Here is a 9,111-nt window from a genome sequence, read left to right on the forward strand (position 1 = left end):
CTCTTTACCTTGGAAAAGAGGCGACTAAGGGGAGACATGATCAACGTGTATAAAATTATGCATGGAGTGGAGAGGGTAGACAGAATTTCCCCCTCCTCTCTCATAACACTAGAAGCAGGGGTCACCCCATGAAACTGAAGGTTGGGAAACGTAGGACCGACAAGCGGAAGTACTTTTTCACACAGAGCATAATTAATCTATGGAATTCCTTGCCATGGGATGTGGTGATGGCCACCAGCTTGGATGGCTTTAAAAGGGGCTTAGACAGATTCATGGAGGACAGGTTCATCAATGGCTACTAGTCTGATGGCTGTGGGCCATCTCTAGCCTCAGAGGCACAATGCCCCTCAATACCAGTTGCAGGGGAGCAACAGCAGGAGAGGGGGCCTGCACATAACTCTTGCCTGTGGGCTCCCCAGGGGCATCTGGTGGGCCACTGTGTGAAACAGTATGCTGGACTAGATGGGCCTTGTGCCTGATCCAGCAGGGCTGTTCTTATGACTATTCCCAAAACATGAACATTGCAAGTGAATATACCATAGCGGCAAGCAGTTGGACTTTCTCAACAGATTATACTGAGGAATGGGATGAAGAGGGTTGCCAACTGACTGCAAAAAATATGGCCCAACTGGGTTTTGGCCTTCTGGGCCAATTGCCAGACGTTTCCCCAATGAAAGCCAAAATCTGGAGTAACTGGTGTAGAATCCAAGAGAAAGAGTTGTGGTATGCAAGGACAAGGCAGTACAGTGGAATCAGAAACATTAATAGTGTAATAAAATGGATATTATGTACACAGAGACATGTGCAGACTGCTTTTTAGTGCTCTTGCTTCTGGCTGTTTGTTAGCCCCACTTCTCCAGGATTGGAATTCAAATAACAAAAACCCCATTCAAAAGCAGGCCTGGATCAAGGAATGTATTACCAAAAAACACCACAACTGACAGGAATTTATTTATTTATTTATTTTTAGTAAAATGAGCATATTGAGCTTAGCTTCAGATCCCTACTTTACATGTCACATACTAAGAGAGTGTGTGTGTGTTTCAAATGTTGCTTCCCCCCACCACACACACACACACCTGTTGGGCTAACGCAGGAAGAATAGCTGGAGACAGAGCAATGTGGCAAGTCAACAGAGAATTGCTCTCCCTCTTCTCTGCCCAGCTCCTTCACTCAACACTATAATGCAAGCACAGGCTCATTATCAGCCACAGTAGAAACAGAAAGCTTCTACAATTGGATGCCTCCACAGGTCTACCAGACTTTGCCCCAAGCCCGATTATGCCCTGAGATGTCACTGGAATTGGTTTTTCCTGGCCCAGAAAGACAAATCAGAGCAGGTTATAATGCTTGCCTCATATATGTGGCGGGCATTACAGCCCTGAGAATTCTTCCACTCAGAATACAAATAGGTTTCTGTACATATGCAGAGAATGCTTGATCACACAAATTCTAGGGCTACATAGCTGCTTTTCTTGCGGGGGGGGGGAGGGATTTGTTTAGCTCTGTGCAATAAAACTAAACACATCCTCTCCCCCAGAGATGAGACAAATCTTCTTCTTTTTCCCCCTGGAAGTTCCCAGAAGTCTCATTTCCGCTGTCATTTTTGAGAAGGTAAGAAACGGCAGGAATCCTGTCTGGGCAGTAGGAGAGGGATCCCACTGTGCCGTACCATCTCTCCATTGCAGTGCAAATGACAGAAGACTTGCTCCTCTCCTAAGACCTCTGCCTGCATGCCAAGAAAGGATCTGAGGGAAGTGAGGGGATTGGTGGCAACCACAAATGATGACTAGCTAGTGAACTAAGCATACATTTGTGGACCCCTGCTTACAATGCATGTGATGATAGACACTGGCAAAATAACAACTCATACAGAAAAACCCATTCCAAATAATAGTTCACATGTGGCGACTTTCTTTTCTCTCTGAAGGCCAGTTCAGAAATTTCTCAACCGAGGTACAGGCCATGTGAAAGCCCCAGCTCATGTGCCCCAACTCAACATATATGACTTAAATAGGGAAGCTAGCCTTGATATTACAATTGCAGTTCAAATTCACACATCAAAAGGCAGGAAAAGCTAACTTTTATCACTGGAAATTGAATCATTTGTTGTCAAAGATTGAGAAAGACGCCAGAACACTTGGTAATTTATGTGCACTGATGCTTGCACTCCTTAAAAGTTGTTTGAATTAAACATTGGCAAGCAAGGAAAAATCAATACAGTTGTTTAAATGGTTTCAAAGGGATCCTTGTGATGACTGAATATTACTCTTCATATATATGTGTGTGTGTGTGTGTCTCTGTGTGTGTATTCTGTTTTCAGTGCATGACTAGTATTTTGTATCAGGGTAAGAGATAGGCCATCACCACTTTGTATTCTTTTTTCAATTTCCATTTTCTTTATTAATTGGTGATGACCCTAAAATTCCTCACATTCCAGACAGGCAATTTTATACACTGTTCCTTTAATTTGGCAACTGCCCTCTTCCTTCTCACAAATCAAACAATCCCTCCCCCCAACACATTTACTAGCATAAAGCCTAGACTTTACCACGTGCTGCTTCAGATTCATGGGTCATACAGATTCATACAGACCACACTAGCCTCCAGGCCACATTTCCTTAAGATCTTTTGTGTTTGCCAGGTGAATCTGCCTGTCACATAAAGAACTCTGAGTATAGGTAACTCTTTCTCAAATTTTATATTCTTAGATTGATTCTTAGAATCAACTTGTAAGTAGTGCAAGAAGAATCAACTTCATGGTGTAAGTGGCTTACATACAGTGCAGTGCCCCACCTATGGAAGAGCGTGGCACATGCTGCCTCAGTGCATTCCTAAAACCACATCCTCACCTCTACCAAGTTCACGGAGACTCAGTGGCACCTAAAAATTGCACCATTACAGCATCTATGAGGATAATGGGAGACCCATCACTGCAGTGTTGATGCAGTTCTTAGGAGCCACAAAGGTTGTGCAAACTCAGGAGAAGCAAGGACATGATTGGGGATGCACTGAGCTAGCATGCGTCATGCTCTTCCATAGGTGGAGTGCCAGTATGAAGTTTCAAATCTCCCTTACCCAATTCAAGACAAATATACACAATGAAATTAATATAGTTCATAATGCAAATGAGTGTGCAGTTTAAAAAGATTAGGGGACCATTGGTATGTGGGTTACAAGTGGTTGAAAATAATCTAATGATGAAATTGGACAGTGGCTGAAATTCTAATGTTGCATACAGTATATGCAACAAAGGAAGCACATGTGCAACTTCTGCATTCCAGAGTAAAAGAGAATGGGTGCTCTCATAGGGAAGCAATTTTTGGCAATCACCCTCTCCCTCTGGTTTCATGAGGTTTCATGACCCTCAGGGGCATATTTTCAGCAGGCACAGTGGACTTCAAAAGAAAAGGGAGATAGGATAAAATTTCTCCTTCCCCTTAGCTGACCACTTTGTTAGTCTTGATGTCAGCCAGTATTTTTGTTCATGTATTATGTCTTGCTCTCATTGCATCCTGAGTCATTGTTGATGTTTATTGTAGTTTATGTTCTGCTGCCATAGGCATTGTTGTGTTAACTGAGTAAACACTTCATCAGTCTACATCACACCTGATATTTCATGATATTGCATTATGATCTCAACCACCTTGAGATTGTTTTACTGAGAAGCAGTATAAAAATCTAACAGTAAACGCATTTTGTGAGATTACCAAATTGGTTGGTGTAAAGGGTTAGATACTGTGAGAAGACAGATGGTGTGGCACAGTGGATTAAAAAGTATCAGGAGTGGCCCACACTAGAATATATAACACTTTTAAATAAAATTGTGATGTTAAGTCATAATGCCTGTTGCGAACATCACAGCCAGGTGCTAAAAGTGGCTTTGGATGTGTGCTGAATACATCCAATATATGGTTATTTCTAACTTCTAGAGCTTTTCTGCATTACAAACTTGTGAATGAAATGAACTAGCACTGTCAGCCTGAAATAGAGGTGACCATATATCTGTCTGGCTGCGCCAGTTCATCACATCTAAAGCTGCCCTGAGCAAGGAGATAATAAACATTAAAGCAAAGCTAAGTATCATATGCATGCCAATGGCTCTGGAGTTCTCCCACAGTCTCATACAGGTTAAATAGGAGAGGCAAAACACAGTTCTGTGGTCACAGAGCTGATAAAATGAAGATAAGCTATCCCTCATTAATATCCTGTGACACGTCTGTGTTAGAAATGAACGGAACTGAACCTCTCCATCAGATCTACTGGTGCTTTGTGACCAATGGTAGCGAAGAGTGATTAATGAAAACTGGTGGTATGGCCAATTCACATATTACTTCCTTTGTGTGGTCATACAAAAATATATGCCGGGCTACAGCACATATTGAATTGTTGGGTTTACCAGTGTGTGACCCAGTACTGAGTGGTGTAGAAAAAGCTTCTCTACATGCTGAGAGACAATTAATTAACATTATGTTTGAACTGCATAGAAACCAGAATCTATGGCACAGGTCTGATAAGGCCTGGGTGGCTATAGGCAACCATTAAACTATCATGGTGGCCATAGTTTACTGCATGGGTTGTAAACTTTGCATGTGCTTATGGACCTATGGTCCCAGAGTACGCTCTAAAGCATTTGATGTAGCAATCTTGAGCTACGCACGTTTGAGTCTGGTCAGTAACTGGATCGGAAACCACCTCAACACCTTATGTAAAGGTAAAGTGTGCCGTCGAGTTGGTGTCAACTCCTGGTGACCACAGAGCCCTGTGGTTGTATTTGGTAGAATACAGGAGGAGTTTACCACTGACCTAATTTCCACAAAAGAATGTTATGTGGAGAAATTTCTTCAAAGTGAAATTTTTTTTCTGAATTACAGATTTTTCAGGGTTCCACAAAAGATAAATTTGAAATTCTCTCCAAATTCCAGATATTCCTCTGAAGGAATTTTCTCCACATTTGGTCATTGCTGCATCCAGTTGTGTGAAGGAGAAATTGTTGTCATATCCCTGCTTCCTTGGGTTACTTTATGTTTGGTTGCAAAGGGTTTGTTAAAAATATTCCTACCACCAGCAGATCAGCTTCCTGTAATTCTTTATGTACACCACAGAAAATTTACAAGCTATGATCACATTATAGCTAGTTGTCAGTATCAAATGAAAGGCTATCTACTAAACTATGACTTATTGATATAGCCAAGGGTATAGTATTGAAGTCACATGTTCTGTTTGTTTTAGGTCTTTAGACATAAAGGGGACAGTTGATTTGAGTCCAGAAATCTCAGTAATGTACTAAAGCTACCTGTATTTATATATAAAATCTACCATGATAGGTTGCATTTTCTTCAAACAATGCAACTTTACCTCTGATCAAAATCCTCCTAATTTACAAATGTTTACTTGAAAATACCATTGGTGAAAATAAACTTTAATAACTGGATTGTCTTATGTGTGACATTTGCTTTTATGAGCCATGCGGTTATCAGAAGCTAATCCTGTCGAGAAACTAATCAAGGAAGGTGTTACACAGATGCAAAACATATGATTAAAGTGGGGGAAAGGAAAAGAATGGAATATTATAATGAAATTGCCACTGAATGGGGAAGTGAGGGCTTCAAGCTCAGTTTAATTAGGCCACTGAGAGGAATCCCCTAAGACTGACAAGCACTGAACAGCTAATAATCAGTTTGTTCTTTACTGATTACCAGCTAATCATGCCCCAAACACAGTCCTAGTTCAACTCTTGCATTATGAATACATTTTCATGTATTTCTTTTAAACTCTTCAGTTTTATGGGCACACAAGTTCTAATCAGTGAACAGTGAGAACTTCAACAACCAGTATCTTGAAAAAGCCACCTATTGTATTGGGAGCAAATATTTACATCTCACTCTGTGTCACATAGGTAAACACTGGCTGAAGTAGCATGGAATGATGGAGAAAGTATGACCCTGATACAGCAGATTTTGCTAAAGAAATGTTGGCACTTTGTTTTTGCTTTCAAACACAGTTGACTACAGTGATGCTTTGGTGTGGAACTCAAGCTTGTGTGATACTTTCCATATATATCTTTTGCTATTCACATCTTGCACCAAATAGCTTTATTAAACATAACCATGTTTCAAACTGGAACTCAGTTAAAACAATGACTTTATAGCCAAGAAGACAGTCCCTTGGTTTGCCTATGGGTGTCAGGGATCATCCATAAAATATGTTATGGACGAATGGAGGAGTGAAACACAATAGCTGTGATGAAAGGGGAACTGGGTATTCGGTTAAAAGATAGCACAGTGTGGCAACACAATGAGTGAGGGTTTTTTTAATGATTATAAGTGATTTTTAATGATTAAAAATCTTTAATATTTTGACATTTATGAGCAGTCCCTAAAGCTATCATCCTAAACAGAAATGCTTGCTGCAAAGCCGACTGGAGTGTGTCAAAAGTGAAGTGCATTTTTGTTACCAACAGAATTAAATGGAAAATACTAACTATTCTATCTATCTATCTATCTGTCTATCTATCTATCTATCTATCTTTCTGAAACTATTTGTTTCTGTGAATGTTTACTCTGAAGTATCACTGCATTTGATGAGCTTCACTCCTAAATAAATTCATGAGATTGCATCTTTATTCTAAAAAATTAGAACCTTTCTTTGCTTACTACTATTTAAGTGTTGGTTTCATACATGATCAAAAAAGGAGGGCATATTGAGGGGAAAGCATTACAAATTTTGGCACAAGGGAATCTATTGCGGTTATTGTCATAATTCATAAACAAATAGTGCCACAAGTAAAATGTACTTCCCCAAAGATGCTCAAATGTCTGAAGTCATTATCTACTAGAGGAGTAGCGTTATACTGAGAAGTAAAAGCTAATGGAATGGAGCCCTTCTTGATTTACATCAAACTGAGACAGGTCATTGGAATCACCAGCTACATTACAGAGCACAGTACACAGGTGATCAAAACAGAACCATCAATCCAGGAAAACAGGACACTTAAAAGGGGCACAGTGTCTATCAGGAACTGCATGCATGGTGCCTTGTACTCTAACAGTCAAGTCACCATGTTCCAACAGTGACTGCCTGTGAACAGCTCTGCTGTCGGAAGGATTATTTTCTGCTAAATAAAATTGACATGCAGAAGCAAGGGATCCTAACGAGTGACACACCAAAGCTATGAAAGTCAATGACACACGGAGCACTTATACTTGATAAGAACCATTTAGTGTCTGCCACTTCAAAGGCAGATTCCCTTGAGATGTCTGTAATTCTACCTGGCTCCTCAAACCCAGTGCTCAGTGCTACTAGTCTGTAGAGATGAAAGCAAAAGGACATAAGAAGTACAGTGACAAATAGTTACAGGAATAACTAGATACATATTCTTCTGTAGGATCTGAAATAAAACCGGAGGATGGAGAAAACTGCTTGTGAAGCTCTTCAGCTCCAGGCATTGCTGTGATTCCCCGGTATGCCTTGGCTGTGCAAAGGGCTGTGCAAAGCAATAGAGCCAGTTATAGAGTCACCCTTGATGCTGCCGGCTCTAAAAAAACAGACCCAAGCTGCAACAGAGCTGGGCTGTTCCACTCCTACTAACCATCACACAATTGCATATTGAGACCATATTTCTGTTGGTTCCAATGAAAGCAGCAGCACAACATGTGATTGCACGGTAGGAGCGGAATAACCCAACTCTGCAGCATGGGCATGTTTTTTCCAAGCCTCACAGCAGCGCGACTGGCTTTGTAATCACCTCTGCTAGCTGGATAACATGTCAGCCCCTGATTCTACAAAATTTTACTAGAGGATTTAAAATCTCTATTCTTTATTTTATTTTATTTTATTCATTCATTCATTCATTCATTCATTCATTCATTCAATTTCTATACCGCCCTTCCAAAAATGGCTCAGGGCAGTTTACCCAGAGAAATAACAAACAAATAAGATGGCTCCCTGTCCTCAAAGGGCTCACGATCTAAAAAGAAACATAGCACAGAAACCAACAATAGTCACTGGAGGTACTGTGCTGGGGACGAATAGGGCCAGTTACTCTCCCCCTGCTAAATAAAGAGAATCAGCATGTCAAAAGGTGCCTCTTTGCCAAGTTAGCAGGGGTAATATGCATAATAACCTCCCTCTAGAATCCTCGGACGATGGGATAGTCCCACAACATAGGCATTAAGTTGCCGTGAGGATGATTGAATCTCCAGCAATTACTCTTTGAGGCCATTTTAATTTTGCACATTATATCATGGCAGTAGTTCAGGCAGGCTTTCATATTAGGTTCAACAAATACCATATTACTTACAGGTTTTCTATCTGTCTAATAAATATCCCATTATTACTAGGAAAACAGGACTCATGCTATTATCACCATTACATACTAAACTCGTTCACACAACCATATGGGCTGGTGGGCAGGGAGGGCCAGCAGGGAGGCATCCCCGCATACAATCTCCCTCCCCAGTTCACTTTGCCACTCGCCGTGGCACACGAGCGCCACCGCAGCAAGTGGCAGAGCATGGAGCCGGAGGAGGAAGTCCTCCGGCATCCCTCAAAGCACAGTACCAGAAGCACTGGGATCCTCCCTCATCTGGGTACTCCTCCCTCAGGGATTGAGGGGTGCTCCCTCTGCTAAGCGCTCTTGCTGCCCATCTTGGCAAAAGGGATCATTCCTCATCTGGGTGATCTTTGCCACCTGTCTTTGTGTGTGCGTGGGCTGCAAGCAGCCCAAGCATACACATGACCCCAGCACTGGGGTTAAGGGTGCACTCGCACTCTTAACCCTGGCTAAAGGCTGGGATAAAAAGTGGGGTTAGGCTGGGCAGGAGCACCGGGATCAGGAGTTTTTTCCAAGCCTGGGCTGCCCTAACCTGGGTTAGGCTGCTCATGAGAATCGCCCCATAGAATTGGTTTTCGACGTAGTTTAGAAATAAGTGGATGAGCCATGTCCCCGAGGATCATGTTTTAGAATCCGGTGTCCATATTGTGGGTAAAAGCCTGGGAATAAGTAATTAGTGATGTTGCTGAAGTTTGTAATTACTGGTTTGGCATACACATTTGTCTAGTTTATAATCTCACATGCATTATGAACCAAGCATTGTTTCTCTTCCCACT

The sequence above is a fragment of the Hemicordylus capensis genome, chromosome 6, assembly GCF_027244095.1.
Source record: "Hemicordylus capensis ecotype Gifberg chromosome 6, rHemCap1.1.pri, whole genome shotgun sequence".
NCBI classification, from domain to species: domain Eukaryota; kingdom Metazoa; phylum Chordata; class Lepidosauria; order Squamata; family Cordylidae; genus Hemicordylus; species Hemicordylus capensis.